Source organism: Macrobrachium nipponense, chromosome 30 (genome assembly GCF_015104395.2).
Source record: "Macrobrachium nipponense isolate FS-2020 chromosome 30, ASM1510439v2, whole genome shotgun sequence".
In the NCBI taxonomy this organism is placed as follows: domain Eukaryota; kingdom Metazoa; phylum Arthropoda; class Malacostraca; order Decapoda; family Palaemonidae; genus Macrobrachium; species Macrobrachium nipponense.
In genome coordinates this window covers 18,998,958-19,011,608 of record NC_087218.1, presented here as the reverse complement: position 1 = coordinate 19,011,608, position 12,651 = coordinate 18,998,958, and the positions used below count along the sequence as shown (strand labels likewise).

Genomic DNA, 12,651 nt, shown 5'->3' with positions numbered 1-12,651 from the left:
CAGACCGACATCGGGAGCAGCGGCGCCACGAACAGGAATGACATCAGCAGGTGCAGGCATCACAGGAACAGCAGGAAAAGAGACGGCAGGAACGGGTACAGGAACGGCAGCAGTGGTCGGCAACATCACATTACTCGTCAGCGGCTGGGCAGGTACGGCAGGAGGTACAGTCAAGCCAGGAGGACGGACCAGCGACACCGACATCCTTGGCACCGGCGGGAGGTCCAGGGGCGAGCTCTTCGGGCACACGAAGTCTGGTCGAGGCAGCACGGCAAACCCAGGTGGCGGTGGCATCACACTCCCCCGTGGTACGGCGATCGGCCCCTGCACCGATGAAGTTGGTGTTACAGACACCGCATGCGGGGAATACACCAGATGAGGCGAAGCATAGCCAGGGGTCGACAAGGTCGTGGTAATGGTGGTCACCGTGGCATGCGTGACCGCAACAGAGCCAGCTAGATGGTAGAGCAGCCCCTGGACACTCGGCACGCCCTGCAAGCCCAACGATGCCCACACCTGTCCAAGGTCGTCCCTCGCAGCAGCAGCACCTGAGGAAGCAAAGGTCGGGTGGTTAGCAGGAGCCTCTACCCGTCCGCGCAGTGTAGACGAAACGGATAGAGGACCCAGAATACAACTCCACGTCAGGGTACCTAGCGCCTCCTACCACACTCGACAGATCGGGTGAGGAGAAGGACCTGGAAACCCCCCCCCCGCAGGGGAAGGCGCCAACCGTGGGAGCTGAGCCGGGGGCAGGAAAGAAGATGAAGTGTCCGTAACCAAAGGAGTCGCGGGAGAGCTCTCCGACGACTCCTTTGCCGGCCTTCGCTTCTTCCTACCCTCGTACAAGCCCCACTGCGCCTCCGACCAAGACACACATACATCACAAGGCTCAGCACGGGTACACTCACGCCCCCGACACCAAGCACATAGCACATGAGGATCGATTTCAGGGAAGGAGCGGAATTTACCGCATTTACGCCCCTCAGTTCCCGGGCACAATCGCCGGATGGTAGCAGGGCGCGGAGAATCCATGATCGATCACAATATTCACTTGGATAAATGAAAAAATACAAGAGAAATGATTGTACTCACAATAATCTTCACAGAAAGAGAGAAACACAACCATACAAACAAGGAAAGCAAACGACGAAGAAGCGGGCAGAGAGCGCAGAACACACGTCCACTCGCTGTGAGGCCGAAAGCAAAAGTGATTGTTTACCTCCCAGTCGCGCGGTGGAGGGAGATAGCGTGCCTGTCGGACAAGCAGTTAACTACCGAACCCCTTGTTCGAAAGCTTACGACCTATCCAGCTGCCGCTAGTAACCTTCCTATTGTAAAAGGACCGAAGGTTTGTATGCCGTGTCGGAACAACAAGTATTTTTTACAAGCTAGATATTGTATAAATTTGTATTTTTCTCAATCAAAAGATATGCTCCTCAATGCTAACTTTCCTCTTTTAACGACTTTCTGGTCATTGCAAATTCGGCCCCATTAACTTCTTATGGTGCAAAAACAGACAGAGGCCCAGGGACCGAAAGCGATTGCATCACACTACGGCGGTAATCCGGCAGTAAAACATCTTCATATATCCAAAAAGTAAATAAGGCAGTCCCCGGGTTACGACGGTCTCGGCTTACGACGTTCCGAGGTTACGACGCTTTTCAATTATATTAATCAGAAATTATTTCCAGGGTTACGACGCATGTTCCAGGGTTACGATGCATGCTCCAGAGTTACAACGCCTACAAACGCTGATCTGGCAGATGAAGTATGATACCAAAGAGGCAAAATAATCAATATTTAAAGTTTTTTTGATGAAAAATGCAATAAGAATGCAGTTTACATAGTTTTGAATGCAACCAAAGCATTAAAAGTAAGGTTTTCTTAGGATTTTTGACGATGTTTCGGCTTACGACGATTTTCGGCTTAAGACGATTTTCGGCTTACGACGCGTCTCAAGAACGGAACCCCCGTCGTAACCCGGGGACTGCCTGTAATAAAGATATATATGCACATTACGATTATAACAATTACATGAATAGCTGATAACAATCTGCATGAATAACTGGTAAACTGTTCTGCAAGAAAGTTGAGTACCTATAACAATTCATTTACAATAGGTACGAAAGTCAAGATGTGACGTCATAATACAGGACTTAAAAGAACGTTCTAATTCCGAAAAATAATTACTTAAATTTGAGTCAGGAATCGAGTTACTTTTTCAATAACAAATATTTTCAAATTAATCATCATAAATATGTAAAATATTGATGTTTTACTATTTATTCAAATTATTTTCTAGTGCACGCTTTGTCGTCTTCTTCTACCAAAACAGTAGTTTCCTTAAAAACGTCGTGGCCAGGGACCGTTTTCCCATTATTGTGATGAATGTGCCCCAGCGTCTGTGGGTACAAGTGGTGTGCGGATTTATCACAGGAAATGGGAAGTTTGTTGACACAAGCGACTCCGCAAACATCAAGATGGGGTCAATCTTCTAAGTTATTTACGTAATCGCAAACATCAAGATGGCGTCAATCTTCTAAGTTATTTAATCGTAAGTAAAAATTTTGAAAGCGTTGGTGAAGTTTGCACTGCGTTGGCCACCCTTTTCATTACCCTCTTTTTAAAGCTTTAAATTTTGCCTTAATTTCTAACTTTGGAGAAAATTCTTACCCCGAAAGGAGAGTAGAGGTCTTTAGCTGCGTCTCTCACCAACAACAACTCGCGACTGATGACCATCTCCGGTGTCAGAAAGCGTTATAGGGGGAAACACCAGCGACTACCAACCCTTATCACGGTGGACAGGTCTTATTCACTCGATATTTAAATGGTGAAACAAGAATACAATTACAACTCCAAGCATACCATTCAAAAGATTGAAGTTTCGTCAACATAATGTGATATATGAAAGCCCCAGACGAACTAAAATAAGCATGTGACCCTCTTCGTAAAATATGTTTTCAAGGCAGTTTTGAAATCCAATATGGCGGCTACCGTGTGGATGTACAGGTTCTGATCAGTGACGACAACCATCTTTCCCAGCCTTCCCAGCACTCATTTGAACAATGTTAGCGTATATTTGTAACGTTTATTGATCTTACGCAAGATTGCAGTTGTAATCAGCACAATAAAACAACATTTTGTTGCCTATACTACTGAAAGTATGAAACTTTTTATTCCCGGGGTCATGGTTTGAACTGAATTCATTTTTACCTTGTAATCAGTGGTTTTTATCCTTACTGCCACCACAACTGAAACTCCACAGTGCTTATTTGATTGTTATTACTATACACATTTTGGTCTCAATTCACTCCACATTGCACTTTAAACAAGTTGCAATTCCTGGTTCCTAAGCCTGCGCGCCACAAACACAGTTACGAACAGCAGACGACGAAACTACAAAGTTTTATTCCCTAAATTGTTTACTTTACTCGTTATTTAGTTCAACTTTACTTTGTTATTTAAAAATTTTAATTTAATTCATGTATATTATCCCTTTTTTACAACCAAATTACCCCCGAAAACTTACAGATATTTCTAAAGTAGATACAATCCAATGTTTCTAACCTTTTCGTACATCTGGCTGCCGAAAACCATAGAGGAACGACTACAGATAAGTGGATTATCTATTTTTTTTTTTTTTTTTTGCTTTTTTTTTTTTTGCTAGCACTTTTCATTGATTTAAGTCTATATTAGTATTTTGAATTTCTTTAATAACTGTATGCCAGAAATAAATGTAACCTTTAATGTTTGCATGCTAAGAATGGCAAAATCATCGTTGCCACATTAGTGGAGGCTTCACACATATGCCGATTCATTATTATAAACTGTTTCCATGAATTCTAGTTGTCATAGTAATGCAATAATGATAAAATTGCTTTAATATTTATGTATATATACTTCCAATACATAGCCTAATTTCAACGTTTTGTGTGTAGTCTTAAACCCAGTTTGGAGGGTGAACACATACCAAATGGCAACACACAGAGAGAGACAGAGAAAGGAAGGCGAAGGAAGAAGAAGGAAAGGGGTGACGGTGTGGAGGGGGGGGGGGGGGGGGGGGGGGGGGAGGGTAAGTGGAGCTTTTTACGCTGGTGTTCGTATCCATTTCTGCATAATGGAGTTTTGTCTCTTGGTACAAGGACAAGTGTCGTTATTCTTTACGATAGTGATTCACAATACCCTTATAAATTACGGCACTGGGTGCAATGCACTATAGTAAACAAAATCTCGTTCTGATACGAGTGTTCATTACAGAAATAGGTATTACCCAAAAACGTGCTTGCACTGTCTCTGAAACCCATAGTAGGTATGCTGCTTAGTTGTCAATCAAGTTTTTTGTAATCAAGTATTTTTTACAAGCTAGCTAATGAATAAATTTGTATTTCTCTCAATCAAAACATATACCCCTCAATGCTAACTTTCCTCTTTTAACGACTTTCTGGTCATTGCAAATTCGGCCCCACATATAATTTCTTATGGTGCGAAAACAGAGGCCCAGGGACCGAAAACGATTGCGTCACACTACGGCGATAATCCGGCAGTAAAACATCTTCATAGGTATATCCAAAAAGTAAATAAAATAAAAATTATATGCGCATTACGATTATAACAATTACATGAATAGCTGATAATCTGCATGAATAACTGGTAAACTGTTCTGCAAGAAATTTGAGTAAAGCAATTATTTACAATAGGTACGAAAGCCAAGATGTCGTGACGTCATACTAGGTAATACAGGACTTAAACAAACGTTCTAATTCCAAAAAATAATTACTTAAATTTGAGTCAGAATCGAGTTACTTTTTCAATAACGAATATTTTCAAATTAATCATCATAAATATGTAAAATATTGATGTTTTACTATTTATTTAAAAATTATCGAAGTGCACGCTTAGTCATCTTCTTCTATCAAAACAGTTGTTTACTAACAAACAAGCTGGTAAGTTTCTGTTCCGATTGTTTTGATGAAAGTGCCCCAGCGTCTGTAGGTGCAAGTGGTGTGCGGATTTATCACAGGAAATGGGAAGTTTATTGACACAAGCGACTCCGTAAACATCGAGATGGCGTCAATCTTCTAAATATTTCGAGTTGTAAGTAAAAATGTTGAACGCATTTTGGTGAGATTTGGACTGCGTGTACATCCTTTTCACTACCCTCTGTTTAAATCTTAAAATTTGGCCTTAATTTCTAACTTTGGAGAAAATATTTACTTCGAAAGGAGAGTGGAGGTCTTTAGCTCCGTTTCTCACCAACAACAAGTCGCGACTGATGCCCATCTCCAGTGTCAGGATGCGTTATAATGTTCTTTTTTTGGGTTGTACACTTTGATCATACATGGTCCACCCCTGTACCATGCAGTTTTTCACCCTAAGAACTTTTTCGGAGGGTGTCCATCCGTGACCTCGGTGTGTTGGCTAGTCCATGCGGATGTTTACCCTAGTACTAAGAGGGGACAGCTTAGCCTAATATGAAGAAAATGCTTGCACAGGGTACCTACTAGCCTATAGGATAGGACTCGTAGCCTACAGCTTAGTCCAGAACACATCAACAGCAGCAATCTAGTTCGGTATGTCTCAAGCTGGCCGAGATCTGCCTACCTTATTTCACAGCCTAGTTTCCTCGGGCCTACTGGAAGTAGCCTCGATTTTCACGATCAGGCAAAACTACTACCCTAGTACTCTACAAACAACCACATTAAGGCAAGTCGCCTCAAAACACTTTCCACACCCAAAAGCTCAACTGAAATGGAAGTCTGGTCCACCCTACCGCAATGACTCAGCCATAAAACCTACCAGATGGGTAGGCCTAGGGAAGGCTTAATCCCGACTCACATTTCACCGTATCAAAGGCTTTACGGTAAGAGACTGTAACCTGAAATTATACTTACGTCTGTTACCTTCGGCAGGAGGGACACCTGGTAACTGAAGGGGAATTGGGATCGTGTGACCACTGCCTACACTATCTCGAGAGATAACATGTGTCTTGATATGACGGGGGGGAAATTCACCGGTAACCTGCCGATTTTCTGATCCGCAGACTAGATCACGGCTTTCACATTCACACTATCAAGATAAACACCGTTCAACTTTACTCAGATGGCAGGAAGCGTCCAAACGAGTTCCATTTTCGTTCGAAAGCGTCGGCGTATTACGGATTGATCTGTATCTCTTTCTTGTTTTCTCACATTTCCTAATTTTTTTTTAACATTTCCAATTATAACATACACATAGAACCAGCTTTTATAAGATATGCCGCGCATGAGCAATTCTGTTACGTTATTTTAAACATTTACATTCGTAGGATCATGAAACTAAACGCCACTCAAACACAACCTTATGATGCACTTCACCGAGCGCGAATTTGACGTTAATGAACGAGGTTGTCTTGAAGGCCAAGGCCGTAGTAGCGTTGCATGCGCTAGTTGCTATGCATTGGCTTGAAGAAGAAAAAGAAATGTTTATATAACCGTTTTTAAAACATTTTACATTTGGTTGTGTATGTTCAATGTAACGCAACCATTATTGTGCCGACTTTTAACACTCATTTATAATCAAAATTATTTCGGTGATATGAGTAAGTCAAGTTTATTTTAAAGACTATTGTGATACCTGCTTGCTTCAAAATCCAAATTATATAGTTCCAAACTAATCATGGCTTATTATATAACGTCACGTATTTGCCCAGGCTTCAAGTGTGCATACATGTTACGTAATCCGTTATTTAATAGGTGTAGCCGCATCAAATTTAACCCTGTTTCTGTGTGTATGTCGACGTAAAGTAAATGTTTGCATACATCATCACTGAAGTGGTTTCCATCAGTTCAATGAAATTGTAACAAATGTTTTGACTTTAGCGAAAGCGCATTATAACTACGAAATGTCTTTTTGTATATTAAATTTTTGCCACAGCCACTCACTGACCTCCATATCAAAGAATTTCAGAGTTGTATCGCGCACATGAGGGAAACACGTGCTTGGTTACTGCAGGCAAGCGAGTGCACAGAGGCATTTCTAAAATGCTGACAAACCAAGTGCCAATCTAAATGATTGACGTAGTAACCCACACGGATGAATCTGTGTTAAGGTCAGTGTAGCTTCAGGTGGCGCGCTTATTTTTTTAATGCAGCTGAGCATTTTATTTATTTATCATTATTTTTTTTTTTTACTTCTAGATCAGTGAAGACTGGAGTTTCAATTTGTCAATGACTTTTAAAACAGAAGTGAACAAATAAAGACGACCCATAAGTCATTTGGTGTCGTGAAAAAAGGGATTCTAGTCATCTCAGATTGGCACAGAATTCAATACATTTTCATCAACAGGTTCATTGGTGTCCACTGTTCCGTTTCTGTTATTCCTTTATAACTAGATCTCACTTTATTTATTCATGTAACTAGCTTCTCAATAACATTAACATGACATATTACCTCCACTGGGCGACTTATTTCAGTACCTGTTTCATTTCTCTTCCAAACCTTGGTAATCAGTTACGATACTTCTGATATCCAATATTTTTCATCATTATTACTACAATATACCTGATATAAAAAAATCAACATTCCACCAAGTGCTTCTCCAGACTGTGCACATATTTCAAACAGTGATTGGCGTTACTATATCATACAATTTTGGTCAACCCTAAGCGTCTAATAAGGGGCGAGGACGATTAGTCTTGTCATTAATTTTCATCGGTGAAGAGAGGCTGTGAGCTGTCAGCTTTCAGTTTGCGTGAGACCCTGACCTTTTACACAACAGTCGTGGTTAACTTTGCGATTGCCTCAATAAGTTATGGAGCGTTACGTGAACGTGAGTGCACGTGTGTGAACTTGAAGGAACTGCGAAAGTCCTGAAGCTTTACGAGAAGTAGCTACTATCCTCACGTATGAGGGAATGTAAATAATCACTTACATTCACTCTGAAGATGACAGTAGTCCTTGCAAAGATTAAGGATTATCAGTGTGTCTTTTTCAATACATCAAGAATTACACTCGAGAAAGGGGTCCTATTTCATCCATCAGTCAAATTCAGGAGTGGAATAACTAGAGCACCATCACGTGTCTCTCATGCTCTACACGCGGCCTAGCCTTATCAGTATGTTCTAGTAATTCTTAGTTGCGATCGTCCTTAACATATCGTTTTATATCCATTTGTCCCGCCCATTTAATCCTTATCACTTCTTTTCGCCTTTTTTATGTATTAATATCCACAGTTCATCTCCGTACAGTAGGTGGGGCCCATCAGGCCTTTAATACATCTCAATATGTTTTCTTATACTGGCACGCGCCTTGGAAAGATCATGTTTTGTGGTTCTCATTCAGTCTCATCTGATCAGCATAACTTACATTTACTCTCAAATACCTATACCAATCAGCTACTGCTATTCTTCCCCAGTCTATGCTGGCGTTCATTGCTCCATTTCTTGGCCAACTTTCCCACAACATAACTAACATTATTAACATTCGTTTTCTCGTATAAACACTTTCTACCTCTTTGATCAGTTTGCAGTTTCTCTTACCGTCACCCACTGACGATGTATCATCTGCAAACGTAACTCCACGCTCAGTTCGGAACCTCTTATCATGAAATGAAAACTTGTATTTATATCTGAACCTTCTCTAACTTCTCTCGTCATTCTGTGCATGGAAATGTCAAGCAGCTGTGGGGACATAACAGTCTTGTTTAGAAGCAGCTTTTACCGGAGACATTCCTCCTTTTACGTATTCTCACACGAACGTCACTTTTACCATACAGACTACTCTTAACGAAGTATCTTTTACTCAATGCACGTTCAGGTCCATGTACGCCACATATATACTCTCAAACAACGGTTTCACGACAACACTTGAGTATTACAATTTCTAGCTTGTTTAAAACCATGGCATTACTATTGCTACTATCGGTCTTATATTCTCAGTCAAAGCCCTACCGTTCACTTCATGCATACTCTACCATTCACCTTCACGTATATTCCATATAACTATCAAAATAATCTCGGTTACTTGCCTCCTAATATAAAGGAAAATATTAATTGCCGTCACCATTTCCTGTGTATACTTTCCCTTATTCGGAAATACCACTCGGCTACATCGTCACTACTGCACTGCAGCATCTCACATGAAATCCCATCAGGTGTCTGTACCTACCAATTTACCAACTATTAAATTACCTTCCTTACAACTTCAGCTGTCGTTCCCATAAATGTTCTCAAATTTATATAGGAGCGCTTCACTATCTGAATTACTCAGAGTCGCCTCTCTTCTGGCCTCTACTTTGAACATCTCTTCAAAATACTGATGCTATGGACTCGTGATCGCATTCTTTTCAGAGAGCAGCCCTCTGTTTTAATATTAAATATTAACCTTTCGCATTGACTTTTCTAGTGCAGCCTCTTTCTTTCTCAGTGTTCAGTCTATACCTTTATAAAAAAATAAAAAAAAGAACTTGTCTGCTCTGAATCTTCACCTCAAATAATCATTCCTTTTTTCTTCTTCTTCTTCATTAAACCGTCCATCTCATAATTCCACCTGTCTTGGCATCTCTAGCGCTCATTATCAACCAACTCCCATAAGCTGGTCTCGCTTTTTAGCACCAAACCATTCATTATCAAAGTTGCGAGGAGATCCACACTGGCACACAGTGGCTTTGGGGTTAGGTTATGTACTACATTTAAGAACATAGGTCAAAATCACTCTATCGTTGGTTCTAAATCAGGCAGTAATTCGAAGCACTTATCAGACATAATTTACTTGGATGTAAGATATTCCTGAGGTGTATAGGGAAATGGATAGCAAACGTGTTACAAATATGATAATCCTTTTCCCATACACCACTTCTGCCTTCCTTAAAATTTAAGCGTTTTACAAATTTCTTTTTAAATTACAGGATCAAGTTTATACATGCCTTGACTGATATTCATATTATAACCATAAATTTCTTTTATAAAGTTAAATCCAATGATATTCCTTTGCAGCACATTATTCGAATATGCCACCATTTTTTGCTCCATCCCAGTTGACAGCATGAGTGTTCTCATTAACATGTACAAAAGCACAACTCTTTACCTATGCATATCTCAAATATTTTTAATGCTGTGCTATTATCTTTTCTAGTGCTTTATCCGTTTGCCCAATATAAAAGTTGTCACAAGATATACATGGAATTTTATGCACATATCCTTTAGTATTGTCGGGAGAGTTGTTTATAAGCACATGTTTCTTTGTTTTATTTTTCTTAAATGCGACATTAACACCAAAATTCATAAGAAGATGGGGGATATCTTTCATATTATTATTATAATATGGTTGTACAAGCATTTTTTTTGTCTTGGGTACCGTTACTTTTTGCCGCCTTTAATGCACGTGCGTGTGTGTGTGTGTGTGTGTGTGTGTGTGTGGTTGAGACCCTTTGTGTTACGCGATGTTTGAAGCGATGATGATGATGATGATTTATACGTCACTACCATTCACCATACAATTGGAAAAATTAAAGCAATGCACTATATACCACTGGAAAATTACTTTACCCTAATATTACACCAATTATATAACTGTTCCTTTTGTTTTGGCAAATACTCATTTCACAGCAAAATACTGAAATGTTTACTGTCAGCTGACTGCTGCACAGTTTTTAGACGCTTTGTTTTTGTCGCTGTCTTTTCCAGACACATTGCGGTAACGTAGGGCAATTCATCTTCAAAACGACGCCGAAGTCTATCCTAACGCGAAAATTTACTTGATTACAATGAGCCATTAAAGAAAGAGATTGCTTAAGGAATTACCAACAAAGATTTAAACAAATGTTTGCCTCTTTTTCTTCCTATTTCATTGCTCAGTAAATAGACTTCGAAGCCACAATCTATTTAGAATCTGATGTCATATTAATTGCAGTTTGCTCTTTAGAAAAATTGAAATACATCTTATACTTTATTTTTGGAGAATATTAATTTATTGCAAAGTACATTTTTTTTGCTAACCCGTTATTTTGATCATTTCGTTTCGTGTTTATAGATACAATATCACATAACGCAACTGGACAATTCTCGTTAAATAGAAACCAGGTCAATGAGCGTTTGATATACTGCGTTATTATTATTATCATTATTACTTTATTAAATGTAATGGCTACTTCAGCAGCGTTACGCTTGTAGAGATTCTTCTCTATTTTGCGAATAGCGGCTTTTTCCGTGCTACTTAAACAGGCTAGTAGAGCGTCTATAGAGGTCATGATCAAATACAGTGTCAAAATAGGTGTATATATTTGAATTTTACAGATAAACTATGATACCATAGTCATCAAAGTCATTAACGATTCTCTCTCTCTCTCTCTCTTTTTCTTAAAGCGAGCTTTCGTCTGGAGCTGCCAGACATCATCGGGCTGGGAAGCTGAGGGTGGACTGATCTTGGTGTGGTGTCCGTCCTCCTTATATTTGGGGTTGACAGCAGGGGTTCTGCCCCATGCTGATCTCCTATTGGCTGGTGGCGGTGAGTCTTCGTTCTCATTATTATTATTATTATTATTATTATTATTGTTATTATTTATTATTATTATTATTAATTATTATTATTATTATTATTATTATTTAATAATGTCTTTTCAGGTGAGTATACAGAAGTTAGAGCGGCCATTTGTCGGTATTTTGCGTGTAATATAAGGCTGCGTATAAAGGGATAACTATAATACCTTTACAAATGGGATATGAGAAAATTAGAGAAGGATAATTATTTTATACTAAATAAAGTCGTATATTTCTAAGTTTAAAGGGAAAATGAACAAACAAATAAACTTCTTTGTGCTCCCCAGGTTCGATAAAAGCAAATTAAGGAGGTATGAGGAAAATATCCGGTTCAGGATGCGATCCTGATCCGGTTGAAAGATATATTTGAATCTCGATTGACTAATAAAAGAGTTGATACTTTATAACAAGATTCTAGCTTATAGTGACGGACAACTGGAATGAAGAATTGTCTCTCAATAAGGGAAAATTTAACAAATTTATTTACTGCAAGTAATGAATTTTCTCTCTCTCTCTCTCTCTCTCTCTCTCTCTTAATATATAGCCATGTACTGTGATAATAAATGTGCAGGTATTCACTTTCCATAGCCATTGCTCCGTGTAGAGTTCCATTAAGTCAAAATAGATGTGAAAATACCGTAGACTTATGTGAAAGTTTCAGGCCGCTTTATTTGTTAATTTATTAATCAGTTTATTGGTAATTGTTTTAGTAGTTACTGAATTAATTCATTCAGCTTTTAATTATTTAATCATATACTATGAAAATATGATCATAAACAATCTGTTAGATAAAAAATACACAAATGAAATTTCCACACATATTTTTTCAACCTTTGAACATTGATTCTGCCCATAATTGATTCGCAGAATATGCATCATACATTTTAACGACGGGAATTACTTTTTAACTATTGTTATATGTATAAATATCTTTTATGAAAGGTCAGTGGACGTTGACAAAAGGAGATACAAGTGGGGGCGTGAATTCCTGTTTCTCATTCGGCTTTTATTTAAAGAGTTTTTCAACGCTAGTTTTATAAGTGACTTATGAAACGGGAATGCTTGGATGTATGTTGACCTTTGTGCCTTGTTCTTTCCTGTCTTTCGTTCCTATACTAACTTGTTTCTCCTCAGAGGA

General features: G+C 39.2%; 1 pseudogene; it reads right to left on the bottom strand.

The window, feature by feature from the left end:
* LOC135202355 (adipocyte plasma membrane-associated protein Hemomucin-like) overlaps positions 1–6,138 on the bottom strand; it is a 171,263-nt pseudogene extending 165,125 nt beyond the window's left edge.
* Between the last annotated feature and the right edge of the window lie 6,513 nt (positions 6,139–12,651).